The following is a 20,223-nucleotide window of genomic DNA, read 5'->3' on the forward strand; positions in this document are numbered from 1 at the left end:
CCAACCTTCGATAACTCCATGTACCGCTATGGTTGGCTATTAGCTAGGATATGATCAAACCGGGACCGAGCTTTGGTATATCTCGTTGTCACATTTGATTAGCTACCCCCACCCCCAGAGCGGGGCACTGACATTTATCCGTGGATTTACGTGTGATCGAGAGTGTAGAACCACTTGCTAACAAAGTAGAGATTGTCCACTTTTGTGCATCCGTGTATTAAATATTATCGGATTCGTTGATCGATTATATCCTGGCTATTGATTCGACCCATCATGCTAATGTACAGTGTAAAGGCATATGGACCCTTAAAACGCTCCTATACGTTCGCACGCAGCGTGTCATCCAACGCGGTATCCTATTAGTCTGTAGATCAGTTGGGTTATCCGAAATTCTAAAAACTAGACGCAAACCAGGGGGTCTTTGCGGACGTCTCACGTACGTGTCCGACACCCAGACCAACTCAAAAACCGAGCCCGCGCCCGTTGCCTCTCCTGCACGAAGCAATTGCTGCACATTCATGCCGGACAGCACAACTCCAGAGCGCCTTCTTCGCATTAATGCCGGCTCAGAGCAGAAGCGACCTCTCACTGGAGCCGGCATTGAAGCGGCATGCCGGGCAAGAGGGATGTAACGCCCGGATAATCATGCTACAGTAATCCCATGCTAATGATGCCACGTCACCTTCGTTACTGTTGCTAAACTTTCGTTAGTTCAAAACTGATTCAAAAATCAATTCAAAATATGGCAAACAAACAAATGTCTTCAAACATTGAAACAAAAATGTTCGGTTTGTGCCGAATATTACAAAGGTAATTATAGTACAGAAAACACAAATTTATAAAATACTTAAATGCCCTAAGTTGAATTAAAACAGTAAAAGAAAATAAATAACTAATAATTAAAATAATTAATTAATTAATGAATTGATTAAGTTAATTAACCATAATTAATTAATCTAATTAACTGGTTAGTTTAATTAAACAGTAATTAGATTAGTTAAACCCTAATTAGACTAAATAGTCAATGACGAACGGGACCCACGCGTCAGTTGACCAGTCAACGCCTCTGTTGACTGCTGACGTCATGCTGACATCAGCGTGCACTGTTCTGGATAATGTTGGATTAAAATAATTAAATAAATGTTAAAAGGTGATTTAAATCTTTTAAAATCAATAAAAAATAAACCGTAGCTTGGATGGGAAAACTTTGTACATGAAAGTTGCTCAGAACGACGAGACGAATCCGGCTACGCAACCCGTTCGTCCGCCACACATCCCTAGCATAGCAAACACACAACTTTTCCCCTCCGGTTCATTTGTCCGAAAACGTGAACATCCGGGGATACTTTCCCGGATGTTTCCCCCCTTCGTCGGTATCACCTCCTACCGCGTTAGGGCATACCTACACCGCGTATTGCCTCGTTATGTTTTGTTATGCTTTGTTTGCTCCGTATTTACTGTTTCTTCCCCCTCTTCTCCTCCGGTAGACCCCGAGACCAGCGTTGATGCCACCGAGTACGACTACGGTGTTGACGACCCCTCCTTGCCAGAGCAACCAGGCAAGCCCCCCCTTGATCACCAGATATCGCCTATTCCTCCTCTCTACTGCTTGCATTAGAGTAGTATAGCATGTTACTGCTTTCGGTTAATCCTATTTTGATGCATAGCCTGTCATTGTTGCTACAGTTGTTACCCTTACCTGCTATCCTACTGCTTAGTATAGGATGCTAGTGTTCCATCAGTGGCCCTACACTCTTGTCCGTCTGCCATGCTATACTACTGGGCCGTGATCACTCGGGAGGTGATCGCGGGCATATGCTATATACTTTATACTGTTACATTACTTATAATACTGTTCGGAGATGGGGGCTGAAGGGGCAGGTGGCTCCATCCTGGTAGAGGTGGGTCTGGGTTCCCGACGGCCCCCGACTGTTACTTTGTGGCGGAGCGACAGGGCAGGTTGAGACTGTTGGGTAACGTAGCAATAATTCAAAATTTTCCTACGTGTCACCAAGATCAATCTAGGAGATTCTAGCAACGAGAGAGAGGGAGTGCATCTTCATACCCTTGAAGATCGCTAAGCGAAAGCGTTACAAGAACGCGGTTGATGGAGTCGTACTCGCAGCGATTCAAATTGCGGAAGATCCGATCTAGCGCCGAACGGACGGCGTCTCCGCGTTCAACACACGTACAACCCGGGGACGTCTCCTCCTTCTTGATCCAGCAAGGGGAGAGGAGAAGTTGAGGGAGGACTCCGGCAGCACGACGGCGTGGTGGCAATGGAGCTCGTGGTTCTCCGGCAGAGCTTCGCTAAGCACTACGGAGGAGGAGGAGGAGGTGTATGAGGAGGGAGGGCTGCGCCAGGGAAGAGGTGCAACTGCCCTCCCACCCCTCCACTATATATAGGGGCAAGGGGAGAGGGGAGGCGCCCTAGGGTTTCCCCTAGGGGGCGGCGGCCAAGCAGATTGGATCTCCCTAGGGAAAATCCTAGGGAGACTTGCCCCCCAAGCCAAGCAGGTGGAGGCTTGCCTCCCAAGCCAGGTGGAGGCGCCCCACCTCCCCAAGTAACGTGGGAAAGGGTGTGGGGGGCGTACCACCCCTTAGTGGGCTGGTTTGCCCCTTCCCCTTTGGCCCATGAGGCCCTCCAACACTTGTCGGGGATCTCGAAACACCTTTCGGTCATGCTGGCCATAGCCTGGTACCCCCCGGAACACTTTCGGACTCCAATACCCTTCGTCCAATATATCGATCTTCACCGCCGGACCATTCCGGAACTCCTCGTGATGTCCGGGATCTCATCCGGGACTCCGAACAACCTTCGGTAACCACATACTATTTCCCATAACAACTCTAGCGTCACCGAACCTTAAGTGTGTAGACCCTACGGGTTCGGGAACCATGCAGACATGACCGAGACACCTCTCCGGCCAATAACCAATAGCGGGATCTGGATACCCATATTGGCTCCCACATGTTCCACGATGATCTCATCGGATGAAGCACGATGTCGGGGATTCAATCAATCCCGTATACAATTCCCTTTGTCTATCGGCATGTTGCTTGCCCGAGATTCGATCGTCGGTATCCCAATACCTCGTTCAATCTTGTTACCGGCAAGTCTCTTTACTCGTTCCGTAACGCATGATCCCGTGGCTAACTCCTTAGTCACATTGAGCTCATTATGATGATGCATTACCGAGTGGGCCCAGAGATACCTCTCCGTCATACGGAGTGACAAATCCCAGTCTCGATTCGTGCAAACCGATAAAGATCTTCGTAGAATATGTGGGAGCCAATATGGGCATCCAGGTCCCGCTATTGGTTATTGACCGGAGACGTGTCTCGGTCATGTCTAGTTCTCGAACCCGTAGGGTCCGCACGCTTAAGGTTACGATGACAGTTTTATTATGAGTTTATGTATGTTGATGTACCGAAGGAGTTCGAAGTCCCGGATGAGATCGAGGACATGACGAGGAGTCTCGAAATGGTCGAGACGTAAAGATCGATATATTGGACAACTATATTCGGACTTCGGAAAGGTTCCGAGTGATTCGGGTATTTTTCGGAGTACCGGAGAGTTACGGGAATACGTATTGGGCCTTATTGGGCCATACGGGAAAGAAGGAAAAGGGCCTCAAGGGTGGCCGCACCCCTCCCCTTGGTTTGGTCCGAATTGGACTAGGGAAGGGGGGCGCCCCCTTCCTTCATTCTCTTTTTCCCTTCCTCTTTTCCTATTCCATATGGGAGGTGGAATCCTACTAGGACTAGGGAGTCCTAGTAGGACTCCACACTTGGTGTGCCCCCTCCTAGGGCTGGCCTCCTCCTCCCTTGCTCCTTTATATACGGGGGCAGGGGGGCACCCCAGAGACACAACAATTGATCCTTGAGATCTCTTAGCCGTGTGCGGTGCCCCCCTCCATCATATTACACCTCGATAATACCGTTGCGGAGCTTAGGCGAAGCCCTGCGTCGGTGGAACATCATCATCGTCACCACGCCGTCGTGCTGACGAAACTCTCCCTCAACACTCGGCTGGATCGGAGTTCGAGGGACGTCATCGAGCTGAACGTGTGTAGAATCGGAGGTGCCGTACGTTCGGTACTTGATCGGTCGGATTGTGAAGACGTACGACTACATCAACCGCGTTGTGATAACGCTTCCGCTGTCGGTCTATGAGGGTACGTGGACAACACTCTCCCCTCTCGTTGCTATGCATCACCATGATCTTGCGTGTGCGTAGGAATTTTTTTGAAATTACTACGTTCCCCAACAAGGCTTACTAGGGACATGTTGTGGTCTATGTATTCACGCATGTATTACGGTTTTCAGTTAATACAGACAATTATCATGAACAAGGAAATACAATAATAACCATTTTATTATTGCCTCTAGGGCATATTTCCAACAGTCTCCCACTTGCATTAGAGTCAATAATCTAGTTCACATCACTATGTGATTGTAATGAATCCAACACCCATGGGGTTTGTTCATATCTCGCTTGTGAGAGAGGTTACTAGTCAACGGGTCTAAACCTTCCAGATCCGTGTGTGCTTTACAAATCTCTATGTCATCTTGTAGATGCAGCTACCACACGCTACTTGGAGCTATTCCAAATAAATGCTCTACTATACGAATCCCGTTTACTACTCAGAGTCATCCGGATTAGTGTCAAAGTTTGCATCGACGTAACACTTTACGACGAACTCTTTACCACCTCCATAATCGAGAAAATTCCTTAGTCCACTAGTTACTAAGGATAAGTTCGACCGTTGTCATGTGATCCATTCCCGGATCACTATTGTACCCCTTGACTAACTCATGGCAAGGCACACTTCAGGTGCGGTACACAGCATAGCATACTGTAGAGCCTACGTCTAAAGCATAGGGGACGACCTTCGTCCTTTCTCTCTCTTCTGCCGTGGTCAGGTCTTGAGTCTTACTCAATACTCACACCTTGTAACACAGCCAAGAACTCCTTCTTTGCTGATCTATTTTGAACTCCTTCAAAATCTTGTCACGGTATGTATTCATTTGAAAGTACTATTGAGCGTTTTTGATCTATCCTTATAGATCTTGATGCTCAATGTTCAAGTAGCTTAATCCAGGTTTTCCATTGAAAAACACTTTTCAAATAACTCTGTATGCTTTCCAGAAATTCTACATCATTTCTGATCAACAATATGTTAACAACATATACTCATCAAAAATTCTATAGTGCTCCCACTCACTTCTTTGGAAATACAAGTTTCTCTTAAACTTTGTATAAACCCAAAATCTTTGATCATCTCATCAGAGCGTACATTCCAACTCCGAGATGCTTACTCCAGTCCTTAGAAGGATTGCTGGAGCTTTGCATACTTGTTAGCATCTTTCAGGATTGACAAAATCTTCTGGTTGTATCACATACAACCTTTCCTCAAGAAAATCGTCGAGGAAACAATGTTTTGACATCCTGTCTGCAAGATTTCATAAATAATGCAGTAACTGCTAATATAATTCCAACAGACTCTTAGCATTGCTACGAGTGAGAAAATCTCATCGTGGTCAACTCCTTGAACTTGTCGGAAAACATCTTAACGACAAGTCGAGCTTTCTTAATGGTGACACTTACCATCATTGTCTGTCTTCCTTTTAAAATCCATCTGCACCCAACAGCCTTACGACCATCAAGTAGTTCTTCCAAAGTCTACACTTTGTTTTTATACATGGATCCTCTCTCGGATTTTATGGCCTCGAGCCATTCGTCGGAATCCGGGCCCACCATCGCTTCTCCACAGCTCATAGGTTCATCGTTGTCCAACAACATGACTTCCAAGACAGGATTACGTACCACTCTGAAGTAGTACGCATCCTTGTCGTCCTATGAGGTTTGGTAGTGACTTGATCTGAAGTTTCATGATCACTATCATAAGCTTCCACTTCAATTGGTGTAGGTGCCACAGGAACAACTTCCTGTGCCCTGCTACACATTAGTTGAAGTGACGGTTCAATGACCTCATCAAGTCTCCACCATCCTCCCACTCAATTCTTTCGAGAGAAACTTTTCCTCGAGAAAGGACCCGTTTCTAGAAACAATCACTTTTGCTTCCAGATCTAAAATAGGAGGTATACCCAACTGTTTTGAGTATTCTATGAAGATGCATTTATCCGCTTTGGGTTCGAGCTTATCAGCCTGAAACTTTTTCACATAAGCGTCGCAGCCCCAAACTTTTAAGAAATGACAGCTTAGGTTTCTCTAAACCATAGTTCATACGGTGTCGTCTCAACGGAATTGCGTGGTGCCCTATTTAAAGTGAATGCGGTTGTCTCTAATGCCTAACCCATAAACGATAGTGTAATTCGAAAAGAGACATCATGGTATGCACCATATCCAATAGGGTGCAGTTATGATGTTCGGACACACCATCACACTATGGTGTTCCAGGCGGTATTAGTTGTGAAACAATTTCCACAATGTCTTAATTGTGTGCCAAACTCGTAACTCAGATATCTCTATGATCATATCATAGACATTTTATCCTCTTGTCACGACGATCTTCAACTTCACTCTGAAATTACTTGAACCTTTCAATAATTCAGACTTGTGTTTCATCAAGTAATATTCTTAGCATCTACTCAAATCATCTGTGAAGTAAGAACATAACGATATCCACTGCGTGCCTCAGCACTCATTGGACAGCACACATCAAATGTATTACTTCCAACAAGTTGCTCTCCTGTTCCATCTTACTGAAAACGAGGCCTTTCAGTCATCTTGCCCATGTGTTATGATTTGCATGTCTCAAGTGATTCAAAATCAAGTGAGTCCAAACGATCCATCTATATGGAGTTTCTTCATGCATATCTACCAATAGACATGGTTCGCATGTCTCAATCTTTTCAAAAACGAGTGAGTCCAAAGATCCATCAACATGGAGCTTCTTCATGTGTTTTATACCAATATGACTCAAGTGGCAGTGCCACAAGTATGTGGTACTATCATTACTATCTTATATCTTTTGGCATGAACATGTGTATCACTACGATCGAGATTCAATAAACCATTCATTTTAGGTGCAAGACCATTGAAGGTATTATTCAAATAGACAGAGTAACCATTATTCTCCTTAAATGAATAACCGTATTGCGATAAACATAATCCAATCATGTCTATGCTCAACGCAAACACCAAATAACAATTATTTAGGTTTAACACCAATCTCGATGGTAGAGGGAGCATGCGATGCTCGATCACATCAACCTTGGAAACACTTCCAACACATATCGTCATCTCACCTTTAGCTAGTCTCCGTTTATTCCGTAGCCTTTTATTTCGAGTTACCAACACTTAGCAACCGAACCGGTATCTAATACCCTGGTGCTACTAGGAGTACTAGTAAAGTACACATTAATATACTTCTGTCGACCTTGCCTGCCTTCTCATCTACCAAGTATCCAGGGTAGTTCTGCTTCAGTGACCGTTCCCCTCATTACAGAAGCATTTAGTCTCGGGTTTGGGTTCAACCTTGGGTTTCTTCACTAGAGCAGCAACTGATTTGCCGTTTCATGAAGTATCCCTTCTTTCCCTTGCCCTTCTTGAAACTAGTGGTTTTACTAACCATCAACAATTGATGCTCCTACTTGATTTCTACTTTCGTGGTGTCAAACATCGCGAATAGCTCAAGGATCATCATATCTATCCCTGATTTGTTATAGTTCATCACGAAGCTCTAGCAACTTGGTGGCAGTGACTTTGGAGAACCATCACTATCTCATCTGGAAGATTAACTCCCACTCGATTCAAGCGATTGTAGTACTCAGACAATCTGAGCACATGCTCAACGGTTGAGCTTTTCTTCCTTAGTTTGCAGGCTTAAGAAACTTGTCAGAGGTCTCATACCTCTTGACGTGGGCACTAGTCTGAAATCCCAATTTCAGTCTTTGGAACATCTCATATGTTCTGCGACGTTTCAAAAACGTCTTTGGCGCCTCAATTCTAAACCGTTCAACATTACGCACTGAACTATCAAGTAGTCATCAAAACGTGTATGTCAGATGTTCGCAACATCCACAAACGACGCTCGAGGTTCAGCACACCGAGTGGTGCATTAAGGACATAAGCCTTCTGTGCAGCAATGAGGACAATCCTCTGTTTACGGACCCAATCCGCATAATTGCTACTATCAACTTTCAACTAAATTTTCTCTAGGAACATATCTTAAACAGTAGAACTAAAGCGTAAGCTATGACATAATTTGCAAAGACCTTTTGACTATGTTCATGATAATTAAGTTCATCTGATTATTTAATGAACTCCCACTCAGATAGACATCCCTCTAGTGATCTAAGTGATACATGATCCGAGTCAACTAGGTCGTGTCCGATCATCACGTGAGATGGACTAGTCATCATCGGTGAACATCTCCATGTTGATCGTATCTACTATACGACTCATGTTCGACCTTTCGGTCTCTTGTGTTCTGAGGCCATGTCTGTACATGCTAGGCTCGTCAAGTCAACCTAAGTGTTTCGCATGTGTAAATCTGGCTTACACCCGTTGTATGCGAACGTTAGAATCTATCACACCCGATCATCACGTGGTGCTTCGAAACAACGAACCTTCGCAACGGTGCACAGTTAGGGGGAACACATCTCTTGAAATTTTAGTGAGGGATCATCTTATTTATGCTATCGTCGTTCTAAGCAAATAAGATGTAAACATGACAAACATCACATGCAAATCATAAAGTGACATGATATGGCCAATATCATCTTGCGCCTTTTGATCTCCATCTTCGAGGCGCGGCATGATCACCTTCGTCACCGGCATGACACCATGATCTCCATCATCATGATCTCCATCATCGTGTCTTCATGAAGTTGTCTCGCCAACTATTACTTCTACTACTATGGCTAACGGTTAGCAATAAAGTAAAGTAATTACATGGCGTTTTTCATTGACACGCAGGTCATACAATAAATTAAGACAACTCCTATGGCTCCTGCCGGTTGTCATACTCATCGACATGCAAGTCGTGATTCCTATTACAAGAACATGATCAATCTCATACATCACATATATAATTCATCACATCCTTTTGGCCATATCACATCACATAGCATACCCTGCAAAAACAAGTTAGGCGTCCTCTAATTGTTGTTGCATGTTTTACGTGGCTGCTATGAGTTTCTAGCAAGAACGTTTCTTACCTACGTAAAAGCCACAACGGTGATATGCCAATTGCTATTTACCCTTCATAAGGACCCTCTTCATCGAATCCGATCCGACTAAAGTGGGAGAGACAGACACCCGCTAGCCACCTTATGCATCAAGTGCATGTCAATCGGTGGAACCTGTCTCACGTAAGAGTACGTGTAAGGTCGGTCCGGGCCGCTTCATCCCACAATGCCGCCGAATCAAGATAAGACTAGTAACGGTAAGCAAATTGAACAAATCATCGTCCACAACTACTTTGTGTTCTACTCGTGCATAGAATCTACGCATAGACCTAGCTCATGATGCCACTGTTGGGTAACGTAGCAATAATTCAAAATTTTCCTACATGTCACCAAGATCAATCTAGGAGATGCTAGCAACGAGAGAGAGGGAGTGCATCTTCATACCCTTGAAGATCGCTAAGCGGAAGCGTTACAAGAACGCGGTTGATGGAGTCGTACTCGCAGCGATTCAAATCGCGGAAGATCCGATCTAGCGCCGAACGGACGGCGTCTCCGCGTTCAACACACGTACAACCCGGGGACGTCTCCTCCTTCTTGATCCAGCAAGGGGAGAGGAGAAGTTGAGGGAGAACTCCAGCAGCACGACGGCGTGGTGGCAATGGAGCTCGTGGTTCTCCGGCAGAGCTTCGCTAAGCACTACGGAGGAGGAGGAGGAGGTGTATGAGGAGGGAGGGCTGCGCCAGGCAAGGGGAGAGGGGAGGCGCCCTAGGGTTTCCCCTAGGGGCGGCGGCCAAGCAGATTGGATCTCCCTAGGGAAAATCCTAGGGAGACTTGCCCCCAAGCCAAGCAGGTGGAGGCTTGCCTCCCAAGCCAGGTGGAGGCGCCCCACCTCCCCAAGTAACGTGGGAAAGGGTGTGGGGGGCGCACCACCCCTTAGTGGGCTGGTTTGCCCCTTCCCCTTTGGCCCATGAGGCCCTCCAACACTTGCCGGGGCTCCCGAAACACCTTTCGGTCATGCTGGCCATAGCCTGGTACCCCCGGAACACTTCCGGACTCCAATACCCTTCGTCCAATATATCGATCTTCACCGCCGGACCATTCCAGAACTCCTCGTGATGTCCAGGATCTCATCCGGGACTCCGAACAACCTTCGGTAACCACATACTATTTCCCATAACAACTCTAGCGTCACCGAACCTTAAGTGTGTAGACCCTATGGGTTCGGGAACCATGCAGACATGACCGAGACACCTCTCTGGCCAATAACCAATAGCGGGATCTGGATACCCATATTGGCTCCCACATGTTCCACGATGATCTCATCGGATGAACCACGATGTCGGGGATTCAATCAATCCCGTATACAATTCCCTTTGTCTATCGGCATGTTGCTTGCCCGAGATTCGATCGTCGGTATCCCAATACCTCGTTCAATCTTGTTACCGGCAAGTCTCTTTACTCGTTCCGTAACGCATGATCCCGTGGCTAACTCCTTAGTCACATTGAGCTCATTATGATGATGCATTACCGAGTGGGCCCAGAGATACCTCTCCGTCATACGGAGTGACAAATCCCAGTCTCGATTCGTGCCAACCCAACAGACACTTTCGGAGATACCTGTAGTGCACCTTTATAGCCACCCAGTTACGTTGTGACGTTTGGTACACCCAAAGCATTCCTACGGTATCCGGGAGTTGCACAATCTCATGGTCTAAGGAAACGATACTTGACATTAGAAAAGCTCTTAGCAAACGAACTACACGATCTTGTGCTATGCTTAGGATTGGGTCTTGTCCATCACATCATTCTCCTAATGATGTGATCCCGTTATCAATGACATCCAATGTCCATGGTCAGGAAACCATAACCATCTATTGATCAACGAGCTAGTCAACTAGAGGCTTACTAGGGACATGTTGTGGTCTATGTATTCACACATGTATTACGGTTTCCAGTTAATACAATTATAGCATGAACAATAGACAATTATCATGAACAAGGAAATACAATAATAACCATTTTATTATTGCCTCTAGGGCATATTTCCAACAGAGACCACCTAGGAGAGAGGTGGGCCTGGCCCTGGTCGGCGTTGGCGGATACTTAACACGCTTAACGAGATCTTGGTATTTGATCTGAGTCTGGCCACTGGTCTATACGCACTAACCAACTACGCGGGAAAGATATGGGCACTCGACGTCGTGGTATCAGCCGAAGCCTTCGTGATGTCAGCGACTGAGTGGCGCGCGCCGGGTTGGACCGCGTAACGCAACTTCCTTTGAAATGGAGGTTGCTAGGTCTGCTCTCCGGCCGCGTACTCAACGTGCATGTGTGCAATGGGCGATGGGCCCAGACCCCTGCGCGCATAGGATTTAGACCGGCGTGCTGACCTCTCTGTTGTGCCTAGGTGGGGCTGCGACGTGTTGATCTTCCGAGGCCGGGCATGACCCAGGAAAGTGTGTCCGGCCAAATGGGATCGAGCGTGTTGGGTTATGTGGTGCACCCCTGCAGGGAAGTTTATCTATTCGAATAGCCGTGTCCCTTGGTAAAAGGACGACCCGGAGTTGTACCTTGACCTTATGACAACTAGAACCGGATACTTAATAAAACACACCCTTCCAAGTGCCAGATATAACCCGGTGATCGCTCTCACACAGGGCGACGAGGGAAGGATCGCCGGGTAGGATTATGCTATGCGATGCTACTTGGTGAACTTACCATCTACTCTCTTCTACATGCTGCAAGATGGAGGTGGCCAGAAGCGTAGTCTTCGACAGGATTAGCTATCCCCCTCTTATTCTGACATTCTGCAGTTCAGTCCATCGATATGGCCCCTTTACACATATACCCATGCATATGTAGTGTAGATCCTTGCTTGCGAGTACTTTGGATGAGTACTCACGGTTGCTTTTCTCCCCCTTTTCTCCCCTTTCCTTTCTTCCTGGTTGTCGCAACCAGATGCTGGAGCCCAGGAGCTAGACGCCACCGTCGACGACGACTCCTACTACACTGGAGGTGTCTACTACTACGTGCAGGCCGCTGACGACGACCAGGAGTAGTTTAGGAGGATCCCAGGCAGGAGGCCTGCGCCTCTTTTGATCTGTATCCCAGTTTGTGCTAGCCTTCTTAAGGCAAACTTGTTTAACTTATGTCTGTACTCAGATATTGTTGCTTCCGTTGTCTCGTCTATGATCGAGCACTTGTATTTGAGCCCTCGAGGCCCCTGGCTTGTGTTATGATGCTTGTATGACTTATTTATGTTTTTAGAGTTGTGTTGTGATATATTCCCGTGAGTCCCTGATCTTGATCGTACACGTTTGCGTGTATGATTAGTGTACGATTGAATCGGGGGCGTCACAAGGGACACCCGGTTTTCGTCCATGTTCCAATGCAGAGATGCGTGACCGGACAAGACGGAGCAATGTAGGAGGGACTCTCGATGGAGCATCGAACCGGCTCCCATCTGTCTGCCTACCGGCATTAAACAGGCGTGGCGGCCAAGAAACCCACTCTAGCGCCCGCATTCATACAACCCACCGCTTGGTCTGGCCGACACCCAAATGCCGCCTCCTTGCCTGGCATGACCTGCTCCACAACACATCCGCCATGATCGCGAGCTCTAGAGCGATGTGGGAGAGCCTTTAGACGAAGCAAAAGCAGGAGTTGGCCGATATTGCGACCGACTGGTAGACCCATCGTGCGCGATGGACTGAAGCTGGCTTGCGGGCTAGTACGCTGGAGGTCAATGGCGAGACGACGGAGTAGGCATCCGACAACGAGCCGGCGCCCCCGCCGCGTAGACACACTTCAACACCATCATGGTGGAAAAGCAGTCGGCTCCACTTGTGTGGGCATTCCGGCAGACACAGGAGGACCAACGCTATAGCCCCCGGCTCCTCGACGAGCACCGGCTCATGGAGGGGCAAATCGTCGGCGAGCAGGCAGACGACGATACTATCATGGCCATGGTCACGAAGGATCTGGGCTTCCTTGATGAGCAGTGGCCATTGTACCAGTCCATGCGCAGCGCCTGCGACATCCACCACAAGCGATAGCAGTTGCGTGTCCTATGGGCGAATAGAGACACTCTATTAGCAGAGATCGGCGTGGAGGCAGACAAAGAGGAGGCGTAGACGACCATGGACGTCGCTAGCTCCCTGTCGGACGCGCTGCCCACGCGGTTTACTTCCCGCCGCAACGACCATGAGGTCGGCCTGTCTACAGCCGGTGTCGAAGACACGGCGAACTCCGTCGAGGAAGAGTAGGACATGCATAGGACATGGGAACGCCTAGTGTCCCATGTGGGTTGTGCCCCCACGTCTTATTCTTCCCCACTCGCAGCTTCACTTCCTAGGGCTCACGGCCGGTGAGCTCTTCGAACATGGGACACAGCCGCGGTCGCGGCCGCGAACATTTAGACAAGGTTAAAGAAGTGTCGTGCACTTTTGTTTAGTTTAAATATGTCAAAAATGTAATGAATTCAGTTATGTTTAAATAAAAATTATCCGATTTGCATGAAATTTGCTCAGTCTGTTCCAATTTCCTTTGAAATGTGTCCGTACATTTCATGTCTAGGGTTAGATAGCCGCCTCCGTATCACTATCCACGACCCGTCCATAAACAAATAGCGTGTCCATTTTAAGAGTCCGCGTTGGAAATGTCTTTATATAAAAATACAAAATTATCTGCTTACACGTACACACTAAAGTGGCACCCATAGCTTTAACGTGAAAAAGGTTATACTCTGTGCTTTTGGTACTCTAATGAACTAATTTAATTAGCTAATAAATTCACAAGAATGCCCTTTGGAGGCCGAGCACCATGCAGGCCGTTATCTGGCAAGTCAGTCTTCATAGGGATCCGGTGCAGTCCAGTATTCCCTCAACTTATTTCACCTGACACATTTTTGTATGCCACTGTATTCTCCATTTATGCACAGTATTTTCCCGTTCAACAGCGCTGCACTGCCAGGGCAGGCACACGTTCCATCGTCTCTCACCCATTAAACACAATAAGAGTCGCCTAAGGTGCGGGCGCTCGCCTATGCCACATCGACAATTGGAGAACGTGTTGGACTGGGGCCGGCTTTCTGTTTCCAGCCAATGAAATGAAACGAGGGGAGTTCTGCCTTTGGGCCTCGTCCTTCCTTCGTTCAGAAGAAAGAAAAGGGGAGATGAACCTTGAGCCCCACGCACCTTTCTTTCCCGAGCACGCAACCTCTCCTCCCTTTTTCAGAAAAACACCATCCTTCGACCTGGATCGGCTCACGCGACCGTCGGGCCATGTCGCCGCCGACGCCGACGCCTGCCAGCGGCGGCAGGCTGGATCTGGACGGCGTGCTCGTAGCGCTGCTCACCATCTGTGTGATCTGGGCCGACGGGTTCATCTCCTCCCACGTCTGTGAGAAGCTCATGGCCGAAACCCCGCACTCCGTCCTCGCCGTCGACCACCTCGTCGACCCACCCCCGCCCCACCTCGCCGGCGGCATCTCTTCCGCTGCCTCAACCTCATGAACAACTCCCGCCTGGAGGGCCTCATCAAGATGTCCGATCTGGTGTGCCCCTCCCCACCTCCCCTCCCTTCCCCGCTCACTCCTGTCCTCTAAGCGGATTGGTCTGCAAAATTTTGTTATTGTCTCCTTTAGTGTTCTTGAGCTTGCTTCATTTAATTAGGTTTGGATAGTGGGAGAAAAATTGGGTGAAGGCATTGGTAGTACAAGGAAAGAAGTACAACATCAGGCTGCAGAAATATCTTTAAGAAATTTGGCAAGTAAGTTTGTTTTATTGCATATTTGTACTAACCTCTCCAGTTTCGTTTTTGCAGATATAAGATAATATGTTATGTAATCAAGAGATTCGTTTTAAATTTGGATTGTTCACATGTTTACTCGAAGCATATATGCTCTACTGTGTGGAGTTGATTTTTCCCTTTTTAGCACCATCTATCTTGGAATTGGATTGGATACTCTGAGAATATAATGATGACTATTTCTTGATGGGTACTTGCTGCATGATTTTTCCACTGCATGTCAAAGCTTACATGTGAAAGGATCTTGCTTGATTCCATTCTACTGGTTCATTGGATGAATAAACTCACACCTTTCATGACCAAACTGTCAGCTGATGTTTCTAATAATTCTTATTTTGTCTTGCAGGAGATTATGGAGTGTAATTCTTCAGATGTACAAATGTCACATTGTGCTGAGGGTTCCGAGACTACAATAGAGACCAAAATCAAGACTTTGGATTCTCAAACATACAATTTGCATGTGAATAAATGTGTAAGTTGACAATCCATGCCGTATCACAGCGAACCATGGTGTTTGCATTGTTTGTGTGGTTTTGTGCTGTACTATGTAAAAACTCGGTTGTTTGCATGCAGTATTTATTCAAAATTAGTCAGATTCCTGCGATGTTCTCCTATTTGTTCTCATTGAAATTACTGTTGCATTTTTGACAAGAAATTTACAGATAACTGTATGGCAATTTTCTTCTAATTCCCGTAAGTAATTTTGAGAACACACCAGTACATCCATATTTCATAAGCAATGTGTTAGTTGGATGCCACCTCGGTGGGATCGGCCGCCTGCGTCGTGTAGTGAGGAGGGGAAGGTGGAGAGATGGCAGATGTAGGGGCGGACTGGTGTAGGGGTGGCTGCGGGAGAAGATGGGACCTCTCCTCTCCCCCGAGTCTATTGCGGCCGCCTCTCCTCCCATGTCACTAGGGCCTCGCCCTCACTAGGCATCGGCAACCTCCCAGCCCTCCTTCCCCGTGCATGGCTTCCCCAGGAAACTTTGCCTAGGCTTGCGTATTGTTGCTTTTCGTCAATGCATCAAGACACAATGCCTTTGTGTTTTCTGTTTGAAAATGATTATCTCTTGTACTCTGCAGTCTTCCTTTGGATTTTTTTGACTACTATGATCAGATTTCATATGTCAGCAGCTCTTGCAATAATCACCCTTCATGGTCATCACATGAAAGTTCTAATGTTTAACTGATTTCAGCAACTCAGATTTTAGAGTCCTGAATCAACTTCTAATGCCGTTCACTTTGAAATCCACCCAGATAAGGTCAAGCAATCAAGGTGAAGTTGGGGTATGCAAGTACACCGTGGGAGGATACATCTGTGAGATGTATTTATAAAACCTTCTCGTGTCTTGTCTTCATTTTCTAATTTAACCCTTCTATGGTTAACCATAATTAACCATTGAATTATTCCATGGCATTTCCATATTTTTGTTGCAATTTATGTTCTGAAGCGAATGCTGCCACTCTTTATTGCTGTTTCTCGACATATGATTCTTGTATGTAAGTTTTTAGTTCAATGTAACATGTTAACGGATGCCTTAAGTTTGCTCGTATAGCATATGCTTTCATATTTTGATTTGATATTCAGTAGATCAAATTTGTTGTATCTATATCAGGTATATCTTCTTGTTATGCTAATCTAGCATGGCACATTTCGTAAATGATTTCCCATTTGTTTCTACTACTTCTGTTTTGATGTAGCTTTTCAGTTGTTCATGTGCGCCATTTATGATCAGGGATGCTCGAGTCATGTGGGATAATAAAACCGGACACTCCAGAGGTTATGGCTTTGTCTTATTCTGCAGTCAGCAGGCATGCACAACTCAGATCATTTCCCTTTTGCATTTTGCAGTAGCTTTACCATTTTGATGGCATGAGTCAAATACCCTCGATGTAATATTTTGGTGTCTGAGTGATACCGATGGCTTTTGCAATGCCTAAATTTTAACTCGGTGAATTATATTTTTCTTGTGTTACCAATCAAGGATCCTCTCTTCTCTCGGAATATCGATGTTTCTTTCTGACATTTCTCAAAAGCGTATCACAGCCACCTTACATTTTCCGTGTCATATGGAAGGTCTTCTTTGTTAATTGAGTGAATATTTTTCTTGTAGTTTTACCTTTGGTTACTTCTATGTCATTCTGTTGATTTACGGTACAATAATTATATGTATTAGCGTTAGGTCCTTGCAAAGAAAAGGTCATCTTTGTGTAAGTGATTCTACTCAATATGTAATAATGTTTTTACTACATGAGATGGAACTGGGCTTCCGGTTAATAAGGAATATTCTAACAACTGTCTAATGCATGCTGATTTTTAGTATTATATGTTTCCTATTGGTAGGTTCTTTCTGTTGAGCCACTAACATAAGCAAATTAGGTGTGATTGTTAACAACAACATTTTATTTATCTGTAAATTGCAGGCACTGGACAGGTTTAATACAGCAGTTGTGTCACCAATATATTACGTGATGTTTACTTTGTTATGCTTGTTCTTGATAAGAAAATCAAGCATTTGGCATCTATTGCAATCTGGAGATGATCCATATGTGGCCTAATTTTCTACTACTGAATCACAATGCTATGTTGTGATTACTGGCAGCAAGAGTCAGCATGACCGCTCATTCTGTATGCTTTAAACTATTTTATTGGAGTTTACTAATTCCATGTACTGGAAGCAACAGCCTACAAGTTTGATATGTGAAAGGTTTATTATCTTATATCTTGCTTGTGTAGTGTAGGGTGGTTCGGAGGGCACCCGAAGAGAGATCGTATCATATTTCCTATCAGTTGTTCTCTGGATCTTCTCCCCTTCACATAAGTAACCACACATTCATATGAAGGAATTCATATCTCTTACATATCATTGCATCTCACACATATATAATTACTTGAGCCAGGGTTCTTGCTTGAGAATTGATGGTGTTGATGATGCCAAAGGATTTTCATCATTATTGGTAATGTTGCTACAAATCAACCACAACTTTGAATAGTATTGATATATACAGTTCGGCCTCTTCTCTGTAGACTTTAAAGGATGGAGAAAAAAGAATGCTCTATGATCAGGTAACAATTTAAGCCCTCTGATTACACATGTCTATGTTTCTTTGACTGCCAAAGGCTATTTATTTTTGTATGTTCAGGAGTTACAAAGAATTTATTGCTTGAAACTTAAGATAATTAGACAACAATACATTTTGACTAATTGTCTGATTTTTGTTTGCCTATACTGTTTGCAAGAGTCATCAACTTGTCTATTCTTTTATTGAATTCTGCGTATAACAAATTATTAGGAAGACTTCTCAAAACGTGTAAATGAATCGAGATCAGCCATCTATCTCCAACACCATGCACCAATGCTTGCAACTCACGCAAATGTACTTTATCGTGCGCACATGTATGACCTTACCGCTGTCGTTGTTATTCTATTTTTTCTAAAAAAAACTGATGTCATTAGGCTCTAAATTTGTAGTAACTAAACATCAAATACATACTGTATCTCAGTTTGCCAATATTTTGGTGGTCTCTGCAATGTTGTTTGCAGGATTGCCGATTTTACTTTACAAAGAGTAGCATTTAAAAAGCGAATGACATTTGATAAATTGCTGAAAGGTGGTGGTTGCACACTATGGGGGACAGTGTCCAAGAGAGGGCTCGGAGATGGTTAGAGGTTAGCTACTGTTCACTATCTATCAATCCTATCTTCATGTACCTGTGTGTGTTTGGTACAGTACTTGATCTCTTATGATTTAGGGAGCTCTTCAGATCTAAGAAGAAATTGATGTAAGATTTATTTTCATATTCTTGGAAACTCATGCTATGGAGAATCATAATGATATTCTCATTGTACAGGCGGTGCAAGGTCTAACATGATTGTGCTGATGCTCTCTCCTTTGTAGAGGACCATCCCGATGTCTGGGTTTCGGCATGGTGGTGAGGTGCCTGAGGTCACGGCTCTGAGTCAGGAACCTCTTATTGAGCGTGCCAGTACTTCATGGTGGTGACGTATGTCTCGATGATAGTCCAGTTTGATAAAATGCCAATAGGAGCAGGTCTGTGAAGCCAATATGAGCCGGTCAGTAAACTAGTGATGCAGTCTCACTGTTCATCGTCTCTAGACGCACCTATATGATCCATGTATCTAGTTTCTCTCCAAAACTTGTGATGCCTGCGTTGTGATGATCCGAGGAACTCTGCCTCTATTTTGGAGATCGCCCATCTTTTGGAGACCGCTGAACTTTGATTTGAACCGATGAATGTGTCTTTGTGATCAGTCATCCACTTTGTAAGATTGTCAAATCTCTGTTAAGCTATCAGCATAGATGAAACTACTTGCTTGCTCTGCTTTATGAATGAACACTCTTCTACTGCAGTTCTATTCTCTGTATTATATTTTTAACCATTGTCGCTCATTCGAACTGTCGACACGTTAACAAATGCGCTAGCTTGATTAGTGCGCACTGTACCGCTTCAGGTGGCGCCACCGGTGGCGCCCCAGCCACTAGTCATGTTGAAAGGTGCCACGCGAGACACACGAACATGGACCATTTTTACAGCACTACAATTTTCCACGCACACATAGCTAGGTGTCATTACTACCCTCCCTCTCCAGCGAGTAAACAAACCAGTGACACCGATGGAAATGTCTTTGTGCACACCGTTGTTCGATGCCACCGGTGCACCATTGCAAAGTTTTATCCTGAAGCAAAGATATCTGCGGAGGCCGGTTCGTTCGTCCTACTTTGATATTCAGGATCAAGAGGCATTGGATTCACGAACCACTCCAGAATGTCAATAAAAACTAGCCAAATTATGGATAATTGGAATTGTTTTTGTATTGACTTCCTCACAAAATCATGTCCCTTTTTAACGTCGTTAACATGATATGCAAGAGGATATAGGTGCGGCTAGCCCGCATGTGATACACAAATGAGTAGACACCGACCAAACTCACATGTACACTTAACTCATCCAGTCTACGATCAAATTTTCACACATTAACAAAAATTGCATTCGAATTGTTTGACTTTTATATAAGCCATTTAATTTAAAAACAACCACATCCCTAGTACGACCATCACCGAGTAGTAAGAATTCCCTTACCAATTGAACAATGCATCCTTGTTAAGTTTTCGATGCAATTGAGCCATCACGCATAGGTCACCATGCATACGATTATTATACGACAAGGCAATTCAGCCATCCATGCACAGAATAAAATTGCAGCCGATCACTTGATTAGGCTTCGCATGGTG

At 45.3% G+C, this 20,223-nt stretch overlaps 1 long non-coding RNA gene across 29 annotated transcripts; it reads left to right on the plus strand.

Moving 5' to 3' along the window:
• Window positions 1-14,291: 14,291 nt before the first annotated feature.
• On the plus strand, window positions 14,292-19,317 carry LOC109739251 (uncharacterized). 29 transcript variants are annotated; one of them, XR_012190268.1, is made up of 11 exons: window positions 14,292-14,713; window positions 14,832-14,928; window positions 15,314-15,439; window positions 16,225-16,292; window positions 16,704-16,779; window positions 17,392-17,596; window positions 17,705-17,789; window positions 17,869-17,925; window positions 17,996-18,034; window positions 18,513-18,638; window positions 18,868-19,317. It is a non-coding gene; the product is annotated as an uncharacterized lncRNA (long non-coding RNA). The 29 variants fall into 29 exon arrangements; XR_012190260.1 differs by lacking the exon at window positions 14,832-14,928 and adding an exon at window positions 18,722-18,751 and having other exon boundaries at window positions 14,382-14,713; window positions 17,392-17,789; XR_012190266.1 differs by lacking the exon at window positions 14,832-14,928 and adding an exon at window positions 18,722-18,751 and having other exon boundaries at window positions 14,382-14,713; window positions 17,392-17,789; window positions 18,581-18,638.
• The last annotated feature ends 906 nt before the right edge of the window (window positions 19,318-20,223 follow it).

The sequence above is a fragment of the Aegilops tauschii genome, chromosome 7, assembly GCF_002575655.3.
Source record: "Aegilops tauschii subsp. strangulata cultivar AL8/78 chromosome 7, Aet v6.0, whole genome shotgun sequence".
In the NCBI taxonomy this organism is placed as follows: Eukaryota; Viridiplantae; Streptophyta; class Magnoliopsida; order Poales; family Poaceae; genus Aegilops; species Aegilops tauschii.